Below are 20,621 nucleotides of genomic sequence, written 5' to 3'. Positions count from 1 at the left end.
TGTGAACGCGATCGAGTGATCAATGCCTTTTGCTCCTTCCTTCGCGAGTACAACGCCTAGCGCGATACACGACGCATCAACATGTACATGAAATTCAATGTCCCATTTTGGGAAAACCAAAATGGGGGCAGATGCCATCTTTTCCTTTAGAATCTCCAGACTCTTCTTATATTCATCATTCCAACAATATGTAGTGTCCTTTTTCAAAAACTATTCCATTGGTGCTGTGATTTATGCGTAGCCTTTAATAAACTTTCGATAGTAGCCAGTGTGTCCCAACATGGTACGGAGTTCTTTGACACTACGCGGTGCTTGCAGATTGAGTATGACAACAATCTTCGCAGGGTCCACCATCAGGCCTTGTCTGTAGACTACATGGCTGAGCAAGTTGCCAAAAGGGACAAGGAATGTGCACTTTTTAAGATTTGGCGCAATCTAGTGTCATCGACACGTATCCAACATCAACCGTAAGCTCGCTACATGTTTCTTGACTAGCCCAAATACAGTGCAATCACCAAAATAGACCTCCAAAAACTTATGAATGAATTCCTTGAACGCGGCCATTACTACGCACGAAAATATTGCCAGCACGTTCTTCAACCCAAAGGGCATAACAGTGTACTGAAAACATCCCCATTCGGTCGTGAAGGTGGTCTTGCTACTATCTTTTGGCGTGATCTTGATCTGATGGTACCTCGAGAACCCATCCGTGAACAAGTACGCTTCCTGTCCACCAACATTTTCCAGGACTTCATCTGTAAACAGGGTCGGGAACGGGTCATGAACGCAGGCATCATTCAGTTTTCGGAGGTCCACGAAAATTCGAATTTCGCCCTTCTGTTTTTTCTCTTGCACTATCATAGGACTCACCTAGTTAGACTCTTCCACAGATTCAATAATTCCTGCTGCAAGCATTTTGTCCAATTCTTTGCAGACTTTTTCATTATATTTCGGATTCAAACGGTAAGGATGCTACTTAGCTGGCTTCGCTTCTTGTTTCAGAGTTATCTTCATCATCCCTAGGTCAATGAGAATCCCCTTTAACTCTGTTATTTTGGTCGAGAATAAGTCTTGATATTCGCGCAGTAACTCGACGACCTTATCCACCGTGGCATCATCCCAATAGTCCCCCAAGGTCGCGTACTTCAGCTCCTCATCTATGCCAATGTTCACCTATTTTGTTTATAGTGGCACTGTGATGTCAGGGTCCTCAATCGACGGCCCTCGAATTTCATGACTCCCTTCTGTTGCCAAAATGTTAATGTTTCGGGGGTCATCATCATCATCCTCCACTTGCATGTTGTAACATTCTAAGCCATGGCTTAACTGATGTGACCATTCTGGTTGAACTATTTCTTCTGGTTCTTGTGGTATTTTGAATATAGCGGCTTTCACAATTTGCAACACATCATCAACAGTATCCATACATTGGTCTTCAAATAAGAACGTTAATAAAAACTCTTTGCACAAGATATCCCATTCGCCCCTACCTTGTTGAAGCTCTGTCTCAATATACCAGTTTCTGGGGATGAAATCCAGGGTATGATAGAATAAGTGTACCCATTCAAGCTGGGGCTCTTCGCCATAGGCTTTGGTCCATTTTGCGAGGTGTATGTGCGGGTCATCACATCCCTCGTATTTCTCGGTTAGTCGTAGCTTCGGCTTCCCAAACCTTAGCTGCATCATCCTTTTGCAATCACGCCAATTTTCAAAATTTCCTTCATGTGTTCCCCACCGAAATTTGTGCGCAGCACCCACTTTAATGCATCGAAGCTTTGGTGCTCTGGTACTGTACTCTCAAACTTGCTCAAGAATTCGTCCACCGCTATTAGTCCATCATGATATGTTGGTAGATCTTGAGCCTAGGCGGTTATGCAATGCAGCGATTTGGTCATCATATTACAATTTAGCATCGTCACTTCACTCAACCGATTGTGCCATCGCTTATCTTCTTCGTCAAACTTCGACATGCAGGATTCTGCATGCTTCCATGGGGTCCTTTTATCTGTAGTTAGATTTATCCAATCTTGGTTTCGTGCAATTATTTTGTAGATACAATCTAACTCCTCATCACTTCCATCATTGCGCACGGGTTCTGCATAACGCTTTCTTTCGGCAGGATCCAGTGGAACTATCACACGTAGGGACTTTTTATTGAAAATCATTTTCCGCTTCTTTAGGTTGATGACTCCATTCATATCCATTGCCCAGTCTATTCCGAGTAATGTGGGGTAAGGTTTATTGTCATCTAAAATTTCTATTACCTTGAAATATATCTATGTGCTTACACCATCGATGTCCACTGTTACTCCTGTCAATATTCCCATGGGCAAGATCTTTTGTTGGTTCGCCATCCACAATTGAATGGGAGACCACTATAGTATGGCCCTGCCCATGCATTCCCAAGTCTGCTTTGGTAATACGTTTGCGTCTGAACACAGGTCTAATATTACTTGATCCATCTCATATTCGCCAATTTACGTTGTCAACCGCATTTCTCGTCCGGTGCGCAGAGCATGCTTCCCCATTTTCAAACTACGCACGACTCCCTTGACCCTACACACCTAGTGATCAACTCTTGGAGTCCTTTAAATGCCTTATTGTCTTGTAGTAGCTTCATGCATGTCTCTAAAAAGGTAGTGAGCATAGATGGATCCATTCCTAATTCTGGTTGATCCTTACTACCTGAAGTAGAGACCTCCGCGAAGCTCTTCTTAGATTCCATAAATGTTTTTTGTGCGATCCAAGTCAAACTTAGGTTTCTTTGCAGGAGCCTTACGTACCCAAGTATCCTCTTTACGCTTCCTCCCCTTATCTTCCCCCATGGTCGTGCCACTTCTGAGCATCATGTTTACATTCGGGTCCTCTTCGCGCGGTTCGAACCTCATCATTTGGAGTGGGCTGAAGCACCCCTTTTTCGCACATTTGTGAGATCAACATCGGACAATCTATCATTTCATGATCAAACTGTTCACAGTATGGGCAAGATAGTCTCGTCGGGTTGGTACAATCACGAGCGTAGTGCCCAAGTCCTCCGCAATTATAACAAATTAGCTATCCATGGCCCCTCCTAGGCCCCATTCCCCCACGACCTCGACCTCGCCCATGCAAGCCACCATGCACTACTGCCGCAGCTAGATCGAGGCCTCGCATTTCTGTATGCATTCGATATGCTGGGCTCTTATCCATCATTAGTTCATAGCTTCGACATGTTTGCTCATCATGACTCACTGATCTACATAAATTACAGTATAGTTGCTGCGGAGTTTGGGTATATTTCTGCAACAGGTGACAGTTGTCCGTTGCGTGCTTTCCTCCCACTTGACAAATCACACACCAGAGAGAAGTGGATGCACTTGGTCCCACTTGTGCCTCCAGTCTCAACGAAATCGATCCCCCTCCTACCAAATAGTTCGTGAATACAAGACAATGATCCTTATAGTGACCCTGGCCTTTACATTTTATACACCACACTTCTTTGCATGCCTCTGGCCGGGACGCTCTATCCTGCTTCAAACTCTGCATCTCTAAGCATAGGTTTTGTAGTTGCACGTGGATTTGTTGAACTCCCAACCTCGAATCCTATATCGGTGTTTCGTGCAACCTCATCGCCATTTCTAATTCCTCTTCCTAGGTTGAGAGCTTCTGTTGTGACAGTGCCATCCTCAGGTGTGGTATCAAAGATGCCACAAGCCATGCGTGGTGTTGCGTGTTCGTCATTGTCATATTAGCCTCACAAATAATACTTTTCAGCCTTTGATCTAGATCCCACGGGGTTTCACCTAGAAGCATCGCGATCTCCTTGAATCCTATAATCAACTGCGTCTCTGATTTTGATCGACTAAACTCTTTATTCAATGCACTATGAATTTCTGCTATTCCGGAATTCAGGTGATCATTTGAGTGCTTGATATGCCAAGTCAGCGTGCGACACTCCAATGCACTTACCAATGTGGCCTTCTTAATGTTATCATCTGTAACCTCATGCACTTCCCACACTTCTCTTACTACGAACCAAAACTGATCAGGATCTTTGTTTCCTACTCCTCTGAATATAGGCAACTTGATCGTGCTCACCATGCTAAACTCCTAGTTTGGTGGAGGCAGAGTGGGTGAAGTTGGAGGTGAAGAAGGTGATGGAAGTGGTGGCATTATTGGAGATGATAACTGTGGAATGCGTTAGTCTATCAAACTGACTTCACTCGTTGGAGAAACCCAAGCGCACTCTTCCTCACTTGCCCATGGTGGTGAAATTAAAGCACTGTTTCCTAACCCTTCGATCCCTTTGAATATCCTTCCGCTTCGCGTCATTCTGCTCATTAATGTATGTGCATCACCCGTTTTTCACATAACAACATCTTAATCCAGGTATTCAAAGACTTGATGTACTTACCTCGCGGTCCTTTGAGAAAGCGTCTTTCGGCTTCGCTGTAGCTGACAGTCGTGTTTATCGCAAATTTAGTGATAAACCCTCCTATTATTCAATCCAGCCAATCATCTACGACCTGCACAATCTTATATTCAGACGCCTCTAGCCTGTGCACTAACTCTGGAGTCCACACTATCAGTTGATCAAGCTTGCACCTCCCATGGCTACCTGCTAGCCTCGCAATCCAAGCATATAGTTTCGAAGAGAATGTCACGAAGAAGACCTCATGGATTTCTGTATATATGAAGCGATCCAACCACCTTCTCTCAGATATCCGCGAAGTTTTGTTTTCATGTATTACGAGCATCTTCTAATCCAACCAATCTTCAAGTTCTTTCTTTGTAGGGTTCTAGTGTTCCGACATTAGACATGCCTTAAGCAGATCCCAGTCCCAGCAACAGAACCATTTGTTGGATTAATGGGGCCTGACCCAGGTTCAGAAATGTTTAGCCAAACAAATCCAGACACTACCGTCCCTTTCGGCAACAGTCCGCATAGTGTGGAGTGAAGTCTCACTCGAGGTAGTATGGGAGGGTGCTAGAACTAGGTTTCTGCACCCTAGGGATGTCTTGATGTGGTCTGGGTTTTTGCGGACCGATCCTACGCGCTGCGTCGCTTTCGCGCAGCTGTCTTCTCGGGGCAACTACCTTAGTCAAGCACGAATGCAATTTACCCTTTTCTTCGCTTAATATTATTGTAGATCTTTGGTTACTTACGAAGGTACATCTCTTTCAGTTATTATTTAACATAAACAAACATGCACATAATCATAAATCAGGAACAAATGCATAAACCAGAGTCTAAACAAATACACTATATTTCATAATCAACTTATCTTTATTAATGCCTTTATCCGGTTACAATCCACTTCCTGCCTTGTGCACACAGCTGCAGGGATCCCCGCACATAGCTGCGGACTCTACCAGGCCTCCGTGCACATAGCTGTGGAGCCTTTATCTCCTATTATAACCCAAACTTGCACTTACAGACTCAGATCTACTATCAATTTCAGACTCCCATGTTACTTCTACTACCAAAAAGCTTCCGTTTTACACTTAGAGTCTTACTCTTATTTCTACGTTCCCATGGTCTGTGGACCATGGGTAAGCCGACATATTCTAGATTAATTTATAATGTCTTAGGGTGGACTACCCTTAGACTTGACCGATTACAATTTGTTCTCTGCACACATCGCAGAGCTTTTACAATACAATACCCAAAAATGTGGACTTCAAGCCCAAAAACCATTATGTGGGGGATTTGCTACCCAACAGAATCCTCAGAATGAGGAGAAGATTCCAAAAAGAAACAGAGAGGGAGCTTCCACATCAGGGATGGATATCTCAAATTTGCAATAGGAAACAAGCAAGAGGAAAAGACTCAATCCGGCCTCTGAACAGGAATACACATAAGACTCGGCACAGGTAACCAATACAGAGGTAAACAGAAGCAGGCCTACCACTCCATCTGAAGGCATGCAATATCCTTCCACATCATAGACTCAGATGTTGGAAAGGAAGCTTAGTGCGGAAGTGTCTTCATTTAGCAGGCCTGATGACAAAGACTAGGACATAAAGGAAAGATACAAGGAAATCAAAGCTAGAAATGAGAGGCTTAAGGCCCAAACATATGCTCAGTACCTAAAGCTGACTCCCACCAATCAAACAAGGCTAATGTCAGCCTTTGACATTAAAGAGGGGAAACTGCAGATGTCTTTCATCAAACCTACAACTCAGCAGCCCAAGACAACATCTGATTTCAAAAAGTTTGACTTTGAAGTGTTGGCCAGGGATATTCATCCCATAGACCAGATTGAACTACAAACAGGCTGGAAAGATGATATACTCCACCCTGACAGGTAAAGCCATAGCTTCTCATCAGCTATAGAACTCTTTGAACAACATTTCTGCACAATTTCAGTTAGAGAAGGCCTCCTCACAGACCAAGGATACCAGGATCAAGTCCTTAGAGGACTTAGTGATTGAATTGGGACACGATCCCAAGGATATAAAAGATACGGAGCAGCTTATAAAGAAGAAAAATGATGATATTTCTACACATAAGAGGAAATTAAAAATAGCCCAGTTGCAACATCCTCAAACTCTAGAAGTTGTAGAGAGCCAAACCAGAAATGAGGAGTTGATGGACTTGGTCCTAAAGTTGAATGATCAATTAAAGGAGACAAAAAATGATTTGGACACTTTAATTCAATTAAAGCAAAGCGACATGGCCACAACTTCCAAAGATGTCATCCCTACAGTATCCAAAACAGTCCCTTCTACACTGGTAGCTTCACTGGCACCAATAGCTCCACCTGCCACAATATTGCTAGTCATAGCAGAATCTACAACAATAGGTGCATCAGGAGAGAAAGTAGCAGAATTAGTAAAATCCATGGAAGAGATGTCTATCCAGGCTACAGAAATGAACAAGCTGAGAGAAAAGGTGGCAAGTTTGGAAACTAACTACAAACTTGCCCAACTTAAGCAAAAGGAAGAAGCACAAAAGGCCCAAAGGATGAGTGAAAGGATCAAAGTCTTACAGAAAGACTTAACATTGGAGAAATCTCTTGGGAAAACCAAGGAGATGTTATGGGCCAATATCATTGACTCTATCAAGGATATTTGGCCATCAATTCAAGTTATTTTTGAGTAGACAGAGTTAGTAAAGATAGCTACAGAAGCTATCCAAAAGGTCAAAGAAGAATTAGGAGACATGCCTGAGGATGCCAATAGACTCATCCACTTCCTCAACAACAAAAATAGGTATGAGCTCCAAGAACTCAATATAGAAGATAGAACAGAGACCATTTTGGAAATAAGGAAGGTCCTTTCCAAAAGGAACCTTATGCTTAACTTAGAAGAAAAGTGCCACAACATGCAGATAGCCATTGATAGGTTCATGGCTAAATTCCAAAGTTTAAGGGAGAAAGGTTTTCCCAGTCCATTAGTTATCAAAGCGAAACTTATGACACAGTTGGACTATGATAACAGACACATACAATTGGCTAAGGAAAAATCAAGCACTTCATCTATAAAATCCCTACCAATAGGAAAATTTTTGTACAACACATTTGAAAACTTGTTTTTCCTTGAGCATGAGATAAAACATTTATTCCTCACCAAGCCCAATTTTTCCAAGTATACTGAAGCTGACAAGATCTATAGGAGGATGATGAATGTAAAGTTACCTGATGCAGAATGGTGGGAGACAATGACTGATTTATTGTGATAAATTTACGGAAAAAAGTTACTGCACAATAAAAGTGAAAGAAGCCAGGTAAACAGATGAAAACAGAGCAGCATGGTCAAAGAGTATCAGGGTCAAATAGTATCAGGTGAAAGATAAAAATTGAAGAATATTGCAACGTGAAAGATCACAACTACAACCATAAAAGCCAACAATACCAAATAAAAAGGGACGACATGAAACAGTTCATTAGCTATCTCTATCTTGTTGCTGAAGATATTTGTATATCCTAGAATAAATCTCAAGTTTGTTTTGAGATAATTTTGTAATAATTTTTTGTATAAATACTTCACAATTCGAAGTATATAGGGTGGATTCTTAGACATTTCTATAGAATTTCTTGATCAAAGATTGTAAGCTATTGTATCACCGTTTGGACCAGCAAGCTAGATTAATGAATAAAGCCAAGACATTTCACTGGATTCATGTGTAGAGCGAAAGTGCAGTAAAGTATTTTCACTTGTGTTGTTATTTTCTTTAAAGTTTTCCACAATCTTTAATGTATCTGAAATCTAAATGCTATAATATGGAATGACATCTCAGAATATGCTTCATTGCACTTTGTTTTAACTATTATGCATTTTAATTTTTTCTACTAAGTATCTGAGTTAAGGAATTCTTCATTGCTCCTTAGTTTAGGTAGTTTCCCTCTGATCTATAGTAAAGGATTCTTAATTGCCCTTTGCTCATGATTATCCCGTGTTCCTCATTTTAATCTCGGTTTGAGAAATCTTAAATGCTCTCTCACCCTAGTTAAGATCATTTCACCCATTCAACCCAAAGACTTGCACTTTACTCTGCTAGCTTTCCCTTTGAACGCTCCCTTTAATGAGTTAATTCTAGTTCTGATGCCCTTCTTTGACTCCATAGCCCAATGGTCCAAAGACATCAATTTATCCATCTGTTTTAAGGATTCCACCATCCAGCCTTCAATATAAATCCAAAACCCCCTGAACTTTAAGAACTAGCCTAAAATCCCAGCAAACAAAACTAAATCATATAGAGAGAGCCCTCTCTGAGTCATAGGTTGGCTATAGCCTATACTTAAAAGATTGGTTTGTGGTTACCTCAATATTTCCTTCTTCTGATAACTTCTAGGGAAAATTCTGAGTGATAACATAGTGGCGACTCCACTGTTGAATCTCAAACCCTCAGTCCTAATAAATCTTTAAGAAATTTTGAATCTATATTTTGAGCCTCTTAAAGTAATTTATCAGAAGTTATTTTAAAAAATCTCACAAAAAGAAAACAGTTAGAATTTTTTTTGAAATTATGGCTTCAAGGAGAACTCATTATAATAGGGCTAACCCAGATCCAAACCCTGCCCCAGTAGTTGATAATCCCAACCTGATTTCAAGAAAATCCAAAAAGGAAGAAAGTTCAGCTAGTCACACACCATTAATTAAAGCTAATTCATGTCCTGATGAGTGGTTGTTTTTAGAAGATCTTCCCTTTGATGAGAAATTTTATTTTTCATTATTTAAATCAAAGTCTGAAAGTGAAATATACGATACTGTTCTAGACCCTGATTTCATTGCAGACCTTGAAGTCCAAAAAGCCAACCAGTCAATTGATGAATACATTCTGAATTCTCCACAATCATCCCTGAGTACTACTAAGATCCCTTATCTTTTTGAACAATTGTTCACCACTTTCAGTTCACCATTGTTCCATTCAACTTCTGAAGTCCATTCTCCACCACCATTTATACCTTCACTTCCTCACCAACCTATTACATCCCATTTAAAACCTACTAGTCCTAGTTCTTCATCCATTTTTCATCCACATCTTAACCCTTCCCAGCGCACAGCCATGGCAAATAGATATCCTCTTCTTGATTTACCTACCCACTGTTATAGACATATTTGGGCACTGCAACCCCAATCATATATGTCCATAAACCAAGGGCTTATAAGCCCCTAAAAGTGTTGTTTCATACCCTAAAGGAGTAAGGTCAGCTGATTACATCATCTCCCAGAAGTTCTCCATGAAAAAATACTTAGAACTGGTCAAAGTAGGACCATACAGACTGCCCAGTGCTAAGGGTGTGATGCATCTCACCTGCCACATGCAAAAAGTGTGATGCATACTGGAAAGCCCTTCTGTAGGGTGCAATGAGTGAGAGCAAACAAATGGCACAAGCAGTTTGCTAGGTGGAGACCCTGAGAATCTTCTAGAAGCTGCTCATTTGACACTTGCCTCTCTGAATTTGCCCAAGGATGAGTAAGAGATCATGAAATATTCAAGTGGAACCAAGAACTATCAGAGAGATGACACTAATCAAAATCCAAGAAGCTGACTCATCCCCCTACAAACATCTATATATGGATCCCTCATCCCAGGGATCCAAAGGTTGGAATGTTGTAATTTTCAAGGAAGTGCTATTGGTTTTTCTTCATTTATGTAATGTAAAGGAGGTTGCCCCCTCGAAGAGGCTGAATTCTAAGGCGTTGATCTATCTTTTCTTGAGCTGGTTTCATAACATTTGGTATCAGAGCTTAGTCACAAAAGTGGGTTAAAACTTTTTCCGTCCTCTTTTTGTACCTTCTTACGAAATTTCAATCCGATGCTTAGAAAAAAAGTTATGACGATTTTCCCCAGGTCACCTGTTTTGAGTGTAATTCAGGAGTCTGCAAAAAGACCAACTTCCTCAGATCATATCTCCGAAAATATCGCGCGAAAAGCTCTGAAATTTAGACCCAAGGTTCAACGCAATTTCTTCTCAAATGGGTTTTTTTTGCGACATCTGAAACGTCACAAAAAAAATGTTATAGTGAAAATGCTACGATGACCTGTTTGGAGCAGCGAAACCCTAGAATCCAACGCTCTGATACCAAATGTTAGCCGCTTTGGATTCAAAAATAGCTTTGCCTCTTCAGAGCTTTGGTATCTGATCCAAAAATATAATAGATCTGATATGAAAATACAAGATAATGCAAATAACCCAGAAACAATATGAAATGATTCTTTATTGATCAAACCCTTAAGGTAGGGCAACACCATACATTCACTCCTTAAGGAAGGAGAACACTCCACAAGCCATATGCCTGTTCATACAATAATACTTCACTTCATATCTCTCCATGTGGAGTTTCTAGCCTCTATATAGGCCTCATACATACAATACCATGCATCATTACCATGGTTCCCTCATACCATCAACTAATACCATGGGCCCATTACATTATTATTAACTACTTGTGGTCCCTTACATGACGTGGGTTAACCACCTTATTTATTACTATGGCCCATACCATTATTACATTATTACCTTGGGTACCTCCCTTGGTACCCCATATTATCCCCCCTAGGTATATAACATTCCACCCCCCTAAGCATGTTTCGTCCCTGAAACATGGGAAGAACATAAATAATAAGATCTACTCAAAAGAGTAGTCCACTGGTACCATGCACGTGCATCTAGCCAGCCAAGAGAAAGGTGAACCCTCGATCTCGCTGGTGCCTCGCTCGCTTGAGATGGAAGTTGACCGTGGCAGCTCTTCTGTGTGTAGTAGGTGGATCGTCGCTCATCGCTATCCGTCATACAGGGGTTGTTGTCCTTGTGGCTAATTGGTTGCCATCTTGTTGGTTGTTGTCTTGCAGGGTGATGTGGGTGATGATATGTTGAAGTTTTAACCCACGGCGTCTTTTTCTTTAATTCACCCTGCTATGGTGCTTGTTGTGGTGTCTTCTTTTCCAATATGACTTCAACCACTGAACCCTCATCAGATGTGTCAGCACATGTTACCTTTTCTGCTTCCGCCTCTGTTTGTGTTTGATTGTCGATCATCACTGGCTCATCATCAGATGTGTAAGTGTCATTCCCTGGAACATCTTCTGCTTCAGCCCCCTTGGACTCTACCTGTTTATTAATGGAAATATCCTGTAATGTAATTTTCTTCTTTTTATACCAGAGCTTCAGGAATTTCTTCTGTACATTAATATTTATGGTACCCACTGATTCCATCCAAGGGTATCCCAAAACAACATCCATGTTATCCATATCTGAAGCATAAAAATCACCATGCAACACATATTTATCCATAGAAATCTTCAAATCCTTGTATACTTGAACATCCTCATTATCAACTTGTGCAGTTTCAATGAGTTTTTCTGGAACTTGCAATCTTTTTGCCAAATTAACACTGATAAGATTTTGCTTGCAACTAGGATTTATAGACACAACGATTTTCTCCTTCTGAATCAATCCATGAACCTGCAATAGAGATATACCAGTAGGAAATAACCCCATATGTTTCTCCTTATCTTGTTTTCTAGCATGAGACCATCTGTCTAAAAGTAATTTTTCAAATTCTTCATCGGGCAGGTTGGAACACTTCTTTTGGTTAAGTAATCCCCACCATGTGGTTGCCTCATCTCTAAAGTGCTGCACTACCCACCATTTCCAATTGTATAAGCACTTCTGTTTTTTTATGTATTCTTCAATAGTAGGACCATCATCTTTTCCTGTAAAATATAGTCTCCATGAGAAAAATTCACTTACTTGGCAAAAATTTGTAATTGAGTTTCGTCAATATTGCTCAGAATCCTTATTATGACCTGTCTTTAGAAATGGAACAATCATTCTGCATCTGCCCATGTGATAGAAATCTTGATTCAGATACTGGAATTTCAGATCTGCGCTGCTACTCTCCCGCCGTCACCCAAAATTTCTGAAAAAAGAGCTGATTTTAAATCAGCGATATCTCCCTCATCCGGACTCCGATTTGATTGATTTTTTTTTGAAGTTGGGTATTTTTTCCCGGAGAATCCAGATCTGCAATTAGATTTTGCAGATATTGTACCAGGACGTCTAGATCTGCACCGCAAACTCGCTGCCCTGAAAATTGCCTACAACCACACTGATTTTTAAATCAGTGATATCTCCATCCGGACTCCGATTCAACTGATTTTTTTTTTTAATTCGACTATTTTTGCACAAAGAATCTAGATCTGTAGTTATATTTTACAGATCTTGCACCAAAATGTACAGATCTGACCTACAAAGTCACCGCCCCCGAAACCCTGCAAAAAATATAAAAAAAAAATTCTCTACTGTTTGCCCAAGAAAGTGCTCTGATACCAACAAGTGGTATCGGAGCTCTTTCTTGGGCACAAAAGTGGAGATTTTTATTTTTTATTTTTTGCAGGGTTTCGGGGGCGGCGACTTTGCAGGTCAGATATGTACATTTTGGTGCAAGATCTGTAAAATATAATTACAGATCTGGATTCTTTGTGCAAAAATATTCGAATTCAAAAAAAAAAATCAGTTGAATTGGAGTCCGAATGAAGGAGATATCACTGATCTAAAAATCAGTGGGGTTGCCGACAATTTTCAGGGCAGCGATTTTGCGGCGCAGATCTAGACGTCCTGGTACAAGATCTGCAAAATCTAATTGCAGATCTGGATTCTTTGGGAAAAAATACCCAATTTCAAAACAAAAATCAGTCGAATAGGAGTCCGGATGAGGGAGATATCGTTGATTTAAAATCAGCTCTTTTTGTCGAAATTTTGGTGACGGCGGGAGAGTAGCAGCACAGATCTAAAATTTCAATTACCTGGATCAAGCTTTCTACCACATGGGCAGATGCAGAATGATTGTTCCATTTCTAAAAACAGGTTATAATAGAGATTCTGAGCAATATTGAAGAAACTGCGACAATTTCAAATTTTCGCCAAGTAAGTGAAATTTTTTCAAACCCTCTTCATGGAATATTTTACTGGAAAAGATGATAGCCCTACTATTGAAGAATTCATACAAAACCTAAAGAAAATATTTGAGGAGAGATGGAAGTTTATGGTACCACTTGGTTTGAAAGAAGAGGCCACCATATGGTGGAACTCACTGGGCATTATAGGCTTGTCCAAATTTTCGAATGAAGAAATGGAAAAACTCCTTATGGACAAATGGTCTCAGACTAGAGAACAAGATAAGGGGAAACATGTGGGGTTATTTCCTACTGGTATATCCTTATTGCAGGTTCATGGATTGATTCAGAAAGAGAAGATCATTGTTTCTATAAATCCTAGTTGCAAGCATAATTTCATCCATGTTAATTTGGCAAAAAAATTGCAAGTTCTTACCAAAAACATTAAAAACACACAGGTGGAAGATGAGGATGTTCAAATGTATAAGGATTTGAAGATTTCTATGGATAAGTATGTGTTGCATGGTGATTTTTATACTTCAGAGATGGATAATATGGATGTTGTTTTGGGATATCCGTGGATGGAATCTGTGGGTACTATCAATATTAATGTGCAAAAGAAATTCCTGAAGCTCTGGTATAAAAAGAAGAAAATTACATTACATGATATTTCCATCAATAAATAGGTAGATTCCACGGAGGTTGACGCAGAAGATGTTCCAGGGACTGACATATCAGATGATGAGCAGTTGATGGTCGACAATCAAACACAAACAGAGGCTGAAGCCGAAAAGGTAACAGGTGCTAACACATATGATGAGGGTTCAGTGGTTGAAGTAATATTGGAAGATAAGGCACCACATCAGGCACCACAACATGCACCAGATAACAGTCAGGCTCCAGTAAGGGGTGAATTAAAGAAAAAGACATCGTGGGTTAAAACTTCAACATATCATCACCCACATCACCCCGCAAGACAACCATCAAGATGGAAACCAAGTAGTCACATGACGGATAGCGAGGAGAGAAGATCCACCCACTACACATCAACACAGAAGAGCTGCCACGGTCAACTTCCATCTCAAGCGAGCGAGGCACCAGCGAGATCGAGGGTTCACCTTTCTCTTGGATGGCTAGATGCACGTGCATGGTATCAGTGGACTACTCTTTTGAGTAGATCTTATTATTTGTGTTCTTCCCATGTTTCGGGGACGAAATAGAAAGGAGGTTTTGTCATTTGAATCATCGACGAATTGTTCATTTATGTAATGTAAAGGAGGTTGCCCCCTCGAAGAGGCTGAATTCTAAGGCGTTGATCTATCTTTTCTATCTTTTCTTGCGCTGGTTCCATAACATTTGGTATCAGAGCTTTGGATTCTAGGGTTTCGTTGCTCCAAACAGGTCATCGTGGAATTTTCGCTATAACTTTTTTTCTGGGACGTTTCAAAAGTCGCAAAAGAAACCCATTTGAGAAGCATTGGCGCTGAACCTTGGGTCCGAATTTCAGAGCTTTTTGCGTGATATTTTTGGAGATATGATCTGAGGAAGTTGGCCTTTTTGTAGACTCCTGAATTACATTCAAAACAGGTGACCTGGGGAAAATCGTCATAACTCTCTCTCTGAGGATCGGATTGAAATTTCGTAAAAAGGTACAGAAAGAGGACGGACTGTAGTTTCTTGTATGTGTGTTTTAGATTCAAAGGTTGAAACAGTGACTCGTGGCACGTCGTACAATTCGCTCTACTGAACCAATCTAAAAGCAAGTCACTGTGGGAGATTTCACATAACTCTTCCTTAGAGAATCCAATTTGGCTCAGACATGTGGCATTGGAAAGAGGACGCAGAAGGCTACTGCAGGTTGCAACCTCAGAATTCGATGATCTGAAATTACAGAGATACATCAGATTCAATATCAGGCTTCTATAAAGTGAAAAAAGGTGTGTAGTTTTTTTTTTAATTTTCGTGTAAGCTTGGTTTAACGGAATTCAAAGGGCATAGTAAAACATTATTATCGGTAACTGATGCCCTGAGGAAAGAAAATGCAAACACCTAGTAAGGAACCTGAAAGCTCTAGCGTGACTCATGAAGAAGAGGAAGAAATGCTACATGATATATCAAAATTACAAGAACAAGTGCAACATATGTCACGCTCACAAAAGCTAACAGAAGCTAAGATAAATGGCGTGGAATCTAAGATAAATGGCGTGGAGTCTAAGATAAAGGGCATGGAAGCTAATATGGATGATTTGAAGACAGATTTGAAGACAAACATTGCAGATTTGAAGACAGATTTGAAGACAGACATGGCAGATTTGAAGACAGATTTGATAAATTTTCTACAAGAAATACTTACTAATGGTGAAAAGGTTGTAAAGGAAACTCATGATGTGAACAAAATTAATGTTAATCATGATTACATAGACTCTAATGTTGCATAAAAGACCCACCATATTCCAAAAATCGATATGAGGAAGTTTGATGGCAAGGATCCCGCCACATGGATATTACAGATGGAGCAGTTCTTCGATCTCAATAATGTGCAAAACACACAAAAGGTACGTATGGCAACTGTATATTTGGAACCAAATTAGTTTGTATGGTATCAATGGCTTTGCTCTCGTAAAAACTTTATCACTTGGGCAATTTTTACAGAAGAATTGATAGCACATTATGAAGATACAAAAAGCAACACTTTTTTTAGCCAATTGATAAGTCTCAAACAAAAGGGTTCAGTAATGGAGCACATTAAGGAGTTCCAAAAATTGAACATAAGGGTAAAAGATATTCCAGAGGAGCATAGGATTTATGTGTTCATAGGGTCTTTAAAGGACAATATCCAACATGATGTTCGCCTTTGGGAACCTGATTCATTAGAGAAGGCATTCAGGTTAGCAAGAAAAATGGAAAGCAAAATTATGGCAACTAGGAAGCATAACACTCACAACTATAAAGACGGAAGTGTTGTTGCCCTTAGTCTTCCACAACCTATAAGGTTGACACCACAACAATTGGAAAAAAAAGAGCAAAAGGGCTTTGTTACAGTTGTGATAGCAAATACACTAAACGTCATAAGTATGCTGAGAAGAAATTATTCTACATAGATTGTGAAGAGGAAGAAGAAAAGGAGCAAGAAAGGTCAAAAGAAGAAGACATACTCCAGGAACAAAGCCTAGATGAAGAACAAATAAATCCAACCATATCTTGTAATGCATTGGCGGGAATTATCACTCCTCAAACCATCAAGATAGAAGGACAAATCAAGAAGAAGAAGGTAATAGTGTTGATTGATTCAGGAAGCACCCACAATTTTATTAATTGTAGGGTAGCAAAAGAATTGAATTGCTTCCTATATCCACCACCAAAGTGTCAAGTGATGATTGCAAATGGAGGAATAATAAATTGCTCTGGAAAGTGCCATAATATCAAGCTATCCATGAGAGAATATGTATTGACTAGCCCAATGCTTTCCATTCCAATGGGAGGTGCGGATGTTGTACTAGGAGTCCAATGGCTACAATCCTTGGGTACAATAGCTTTTAATTTTCAAGAACTTTTCATCAAATTTTCTACGGAAGGAAAGGAAGTTGAATTAAGGGGTATTGCAGGGAAACCAGGAAAGATAATCAGCTCTCATGGTATGACAAAACTTCTAAAAAAGGAGCAAAGAGGTGTAATTTCACAATTATGCTCGCTAGATGTTTCCACATTGGAATCATCTATTTCTCCAGATCTCCAAAAAGTCTTGGACAATCATTCCAAGGTATTTGAGACTCCCAAGGGTCTCCCACCTGTGCGTGATCATGATCATGCTATTCATCTAATTCCAGGAAGTGTTCCTCCAAATATCAGGCCGTACAGATATCCCTATGTCCAAAAGAGTGAAATTGAACGTATGGTTGCAGAAATGCTAGAGGCTGGTATAATTCAACCGAGTCAAAGTTCTTTCTCAGCTCCAGTAGTATTGGTGCACAAGAAGGATGGATCATGGCGCATGTGTCCAGACTATAGGGAACTCAACAAGCTCACTATTAAAGATAAGTTCCCCATTCCTGTTATTGATGAATTACTGGATGAATTGCATGGATCAATTTACTTCACCAAGTTGGATCTTCGTTCGGGATATCATCAAATCAGAATGAAGATTGAAGACATTCCGAAAATAGCATTTAGAACTCATGAGGGTCATTATGAATTTTTGGTCATGCCTTTTGGCCTTACCAATGCACCTTCAACATTTCAAGGTTTGATGAATTCAATTTTCAAACCATTCCTTAGAAAATTTGTGTTAGTATTTTTTGATGATATACTAATCTACAGCAAGTCTTGGAAGGATCATGTTGAACGTGTTGATAGGGTGCTACAACTATTGGAGGAGAAACAATTATATGCAAAAAGATCCAAATGTTTCTTTGGAGTCCAGGAGGTGGAATATTTGGGTCATATTGTATCTCATGAAGGGGTTAAGGTAGACCCTAGAAAAATTAAAGCCATTAAGGAATGGAAAATCCCCACATCCATAAAGCATCTGCGAGGATTTCTTGGGTTGACAGGGTATTATCGCAAGTTTGTTAAGAATTATGGGAGAATAACAGCACCTCTAACAACATTATTGAAGAAAGATTCATTTTCGTGGACTCCCGAAGCAACAAAGGCCTTTGAACATCTTAAAGAGACAATGTGCCAAGCACCGGTCTTATCTACACCGGACTTCACAAAAACCTTTATTGTGGAAAGTGATGCTTCAGGAAATGGAATTGGTGCTGTTCTAATGCAAGATGAAAGACCCATTGCTTTTGAAAGTTGTCCAATCAAGGGAAAGTTTTTAAGGGAATGTTAGCAAAGCTTTGGATTCTAGGGTTTCGCTGCTCCAAACAGGTCATCGTGGAATTTTCGCTATAACTTTTTTCTGTGACGTTTCAGAAGTCACAAAAAAAACCCATTTGAGAAGAATTGGCGCTGAACATTGGGTCCGAATTTCAGATCTTTTCGTGAGACATTTTCGGAGATATGATATGAGGAAGTTGGCCTTTTTGCAGACTCCTGAATTACATTCAAAACAGGTGACCTGGGGAAAATCGTCATAACTCTCTCTCTGAAGATCGGATTGAAATTTCGTAAAAAGGTACAGAAAGAGGACGGACTTTAGTTTCTTGTATGTGTGTTTCAGATTCAAAGGTTGAAACAGTGACTCGTGGCATGTCGTACAAGTTTGCTCTACTGAATCAGTCTAAAAGCAAGTCACTGTGGGAGATTTCACATAACTCTTCCTTGGAGAATCCAATTTGGCTCAGACTTGTGGCATTGGAAAGAGGACGCAAAAGGCTACTACAGGTAGCAATTTTAGAACTGGATGATCCGAAATTACAGAGATACATCAGATTCAATATCAGGCTTCTATAAAGTGAAAAAAGGTGTGTAGTTTTTTTTTAAATTTTTGTGTAAGCTTGGTTTAACGAAATTCAAAGGGCATAGTAAAGCATTATTATCGGTAACTGATGCCCCGAGGAAAGAAAATGCAAACACCTAGTAAGGAACCTGAAAGCTCTAGCATGACTCATGAAGAAGAGGAAGAAATGCTACATGATATATCAAAATTACAAGAACAAGTGCAACAAATGTCACGCTCACAAAAGCTAACAGAAGCTAAGATAAGTGGCGTGGAATCTAAGATAAAGGGCATGGAAGCTAAGATGGATGATTCAAAAACAGATTTGAAGAGAGACATGGCAGATTTGAAGATAGATTTGAAGACAGATATGGAAGAATTGAAGAAGTTGCTACAAGAAAGGGTCACTAATGGTGAAAAGGTAGTAAAGGAAACTCATGATGAGAACAAAAGAAATGTTAATCATGATTCCATAGATGCTAATGTTGGATCGAAGAATCACCATATTCCAAAAATCGATATGAGGAAGTTTGATGGCAAGGATCCCGCCACATGGATATTACAGATGGAGCAATTCTTCGATCTCAATAATGTGCAAAACACACAAAAGGTACGTATGGCAACTGTATATTTGGAACCAAATCAGTTTGTATGGTATCAATGGCTTTGCTCTCGTAAACAATTTATCACTTGGGCAATTTTTACGGAAGAATTGATAGCACATTATGAAGATACAAAAAGCAACACTTTTTTTAGCCAATTGATAAGTCTCAAACAAAAGGGTTCAGTAATGGAGCACATTGAGGAGTTCCAAAAATTGAACATAAGGGTAAAAGATATTCCAGAGGAGCATAGGATTGATGTGTTCATAGGGTCTTTAAAGGATAATATCCAACATGATGTTCGCCTTTGGGAACCTGATTCATTAGAGAAGGCATTCAGGTTAGCAAGAAAAATGGAAAGCAAAATTATGGCAACCAGGAAGCATACCACTCACAACTATAAAGACGGAAGTGTTGTTGCCCCTAGTCTTCCACAACCTATAAGGTTGACACCACAACAATTGGAAGAAAAAAGAGCAAAAGGGCTTTGTTACAGTTGTGATAGCAAATACACTAAAGGTCATAAGTGTGCTGAGAAGAAATTATTCTACATAGATTGTGAAGAGGAAGAAGAAAAGGAGCAAGAAAGGTCAAAAGAAGAAGATATACTCCAGGAACAAAGCCTAGATGAAGAACAAATAAATCCGACCATATCTTGTAATGCATTGGCGGGAATTACCACTCCTCAAACCATCAAGATAGAAGGACAAATCAAGAAGAAAAAGGTAATAGTGTTGATTGATTCAGGAAGCACCCACAATTTTATTCATTGTAGGGTAGCAAAAGAATTGAATTGCTTCCTATATCCAGCACCAGAGTGTCAAGTGATGATTGCAAATGGAGGAACAATAAATTTCTCTGGAAAGTGCCATAATATCAAGCTATCCATGGGAGAATATGTATTGACTAGCCCAATGCTTTCCATTCCAATGGGAGGTGCTGATGTTGTACTAGGAGTCCAATGGCTACAATCCTTGGGTACAATAGCTTTTAATTTTCAAGAACTTTTCATCAAATTTTCTTCGGAAGGAAAGGAATTTGAATTAAGGGGTATTGCAGGGAAACCAGGAAAGATAATCAGCTCTAATGGTATGACAAAGCTTCTAAAAAAAGAGCAAAGAGGTGTAATTGCACAATTATGTTCGCTAGATGTTTCCACATTGGAATCATCTATTTCTCCAGATCTCCAAAAAGCCTTGGACAATCATTCCAAGGTATTTGAGACTCCCAAAGGTCTCCCACCTATGCGTGATCATGATCATGCTATTCATCTGATTCCAGGAAGTGTTCCTCCAAACATCAGGCC

This window comes from Pinus tabuliformis, chromosome 7, assembly GCF_031772625.1.
Source record: "Pinus tabuliformis cultivar Carrire ecotype Pingquan chromosome 7, CPIR1, whole genome shotgun sequence".
Classification (NCBI taxonomy): domain Eukaryota; kingdom Viridiplantae; phylum Streptophyta; class Pinopsida; order Pinales; family Pinaceae; genus Pinus; species Pinus tabuliformis.
This window is presented reverse-complemented; position numbering follows the sequence as displayed.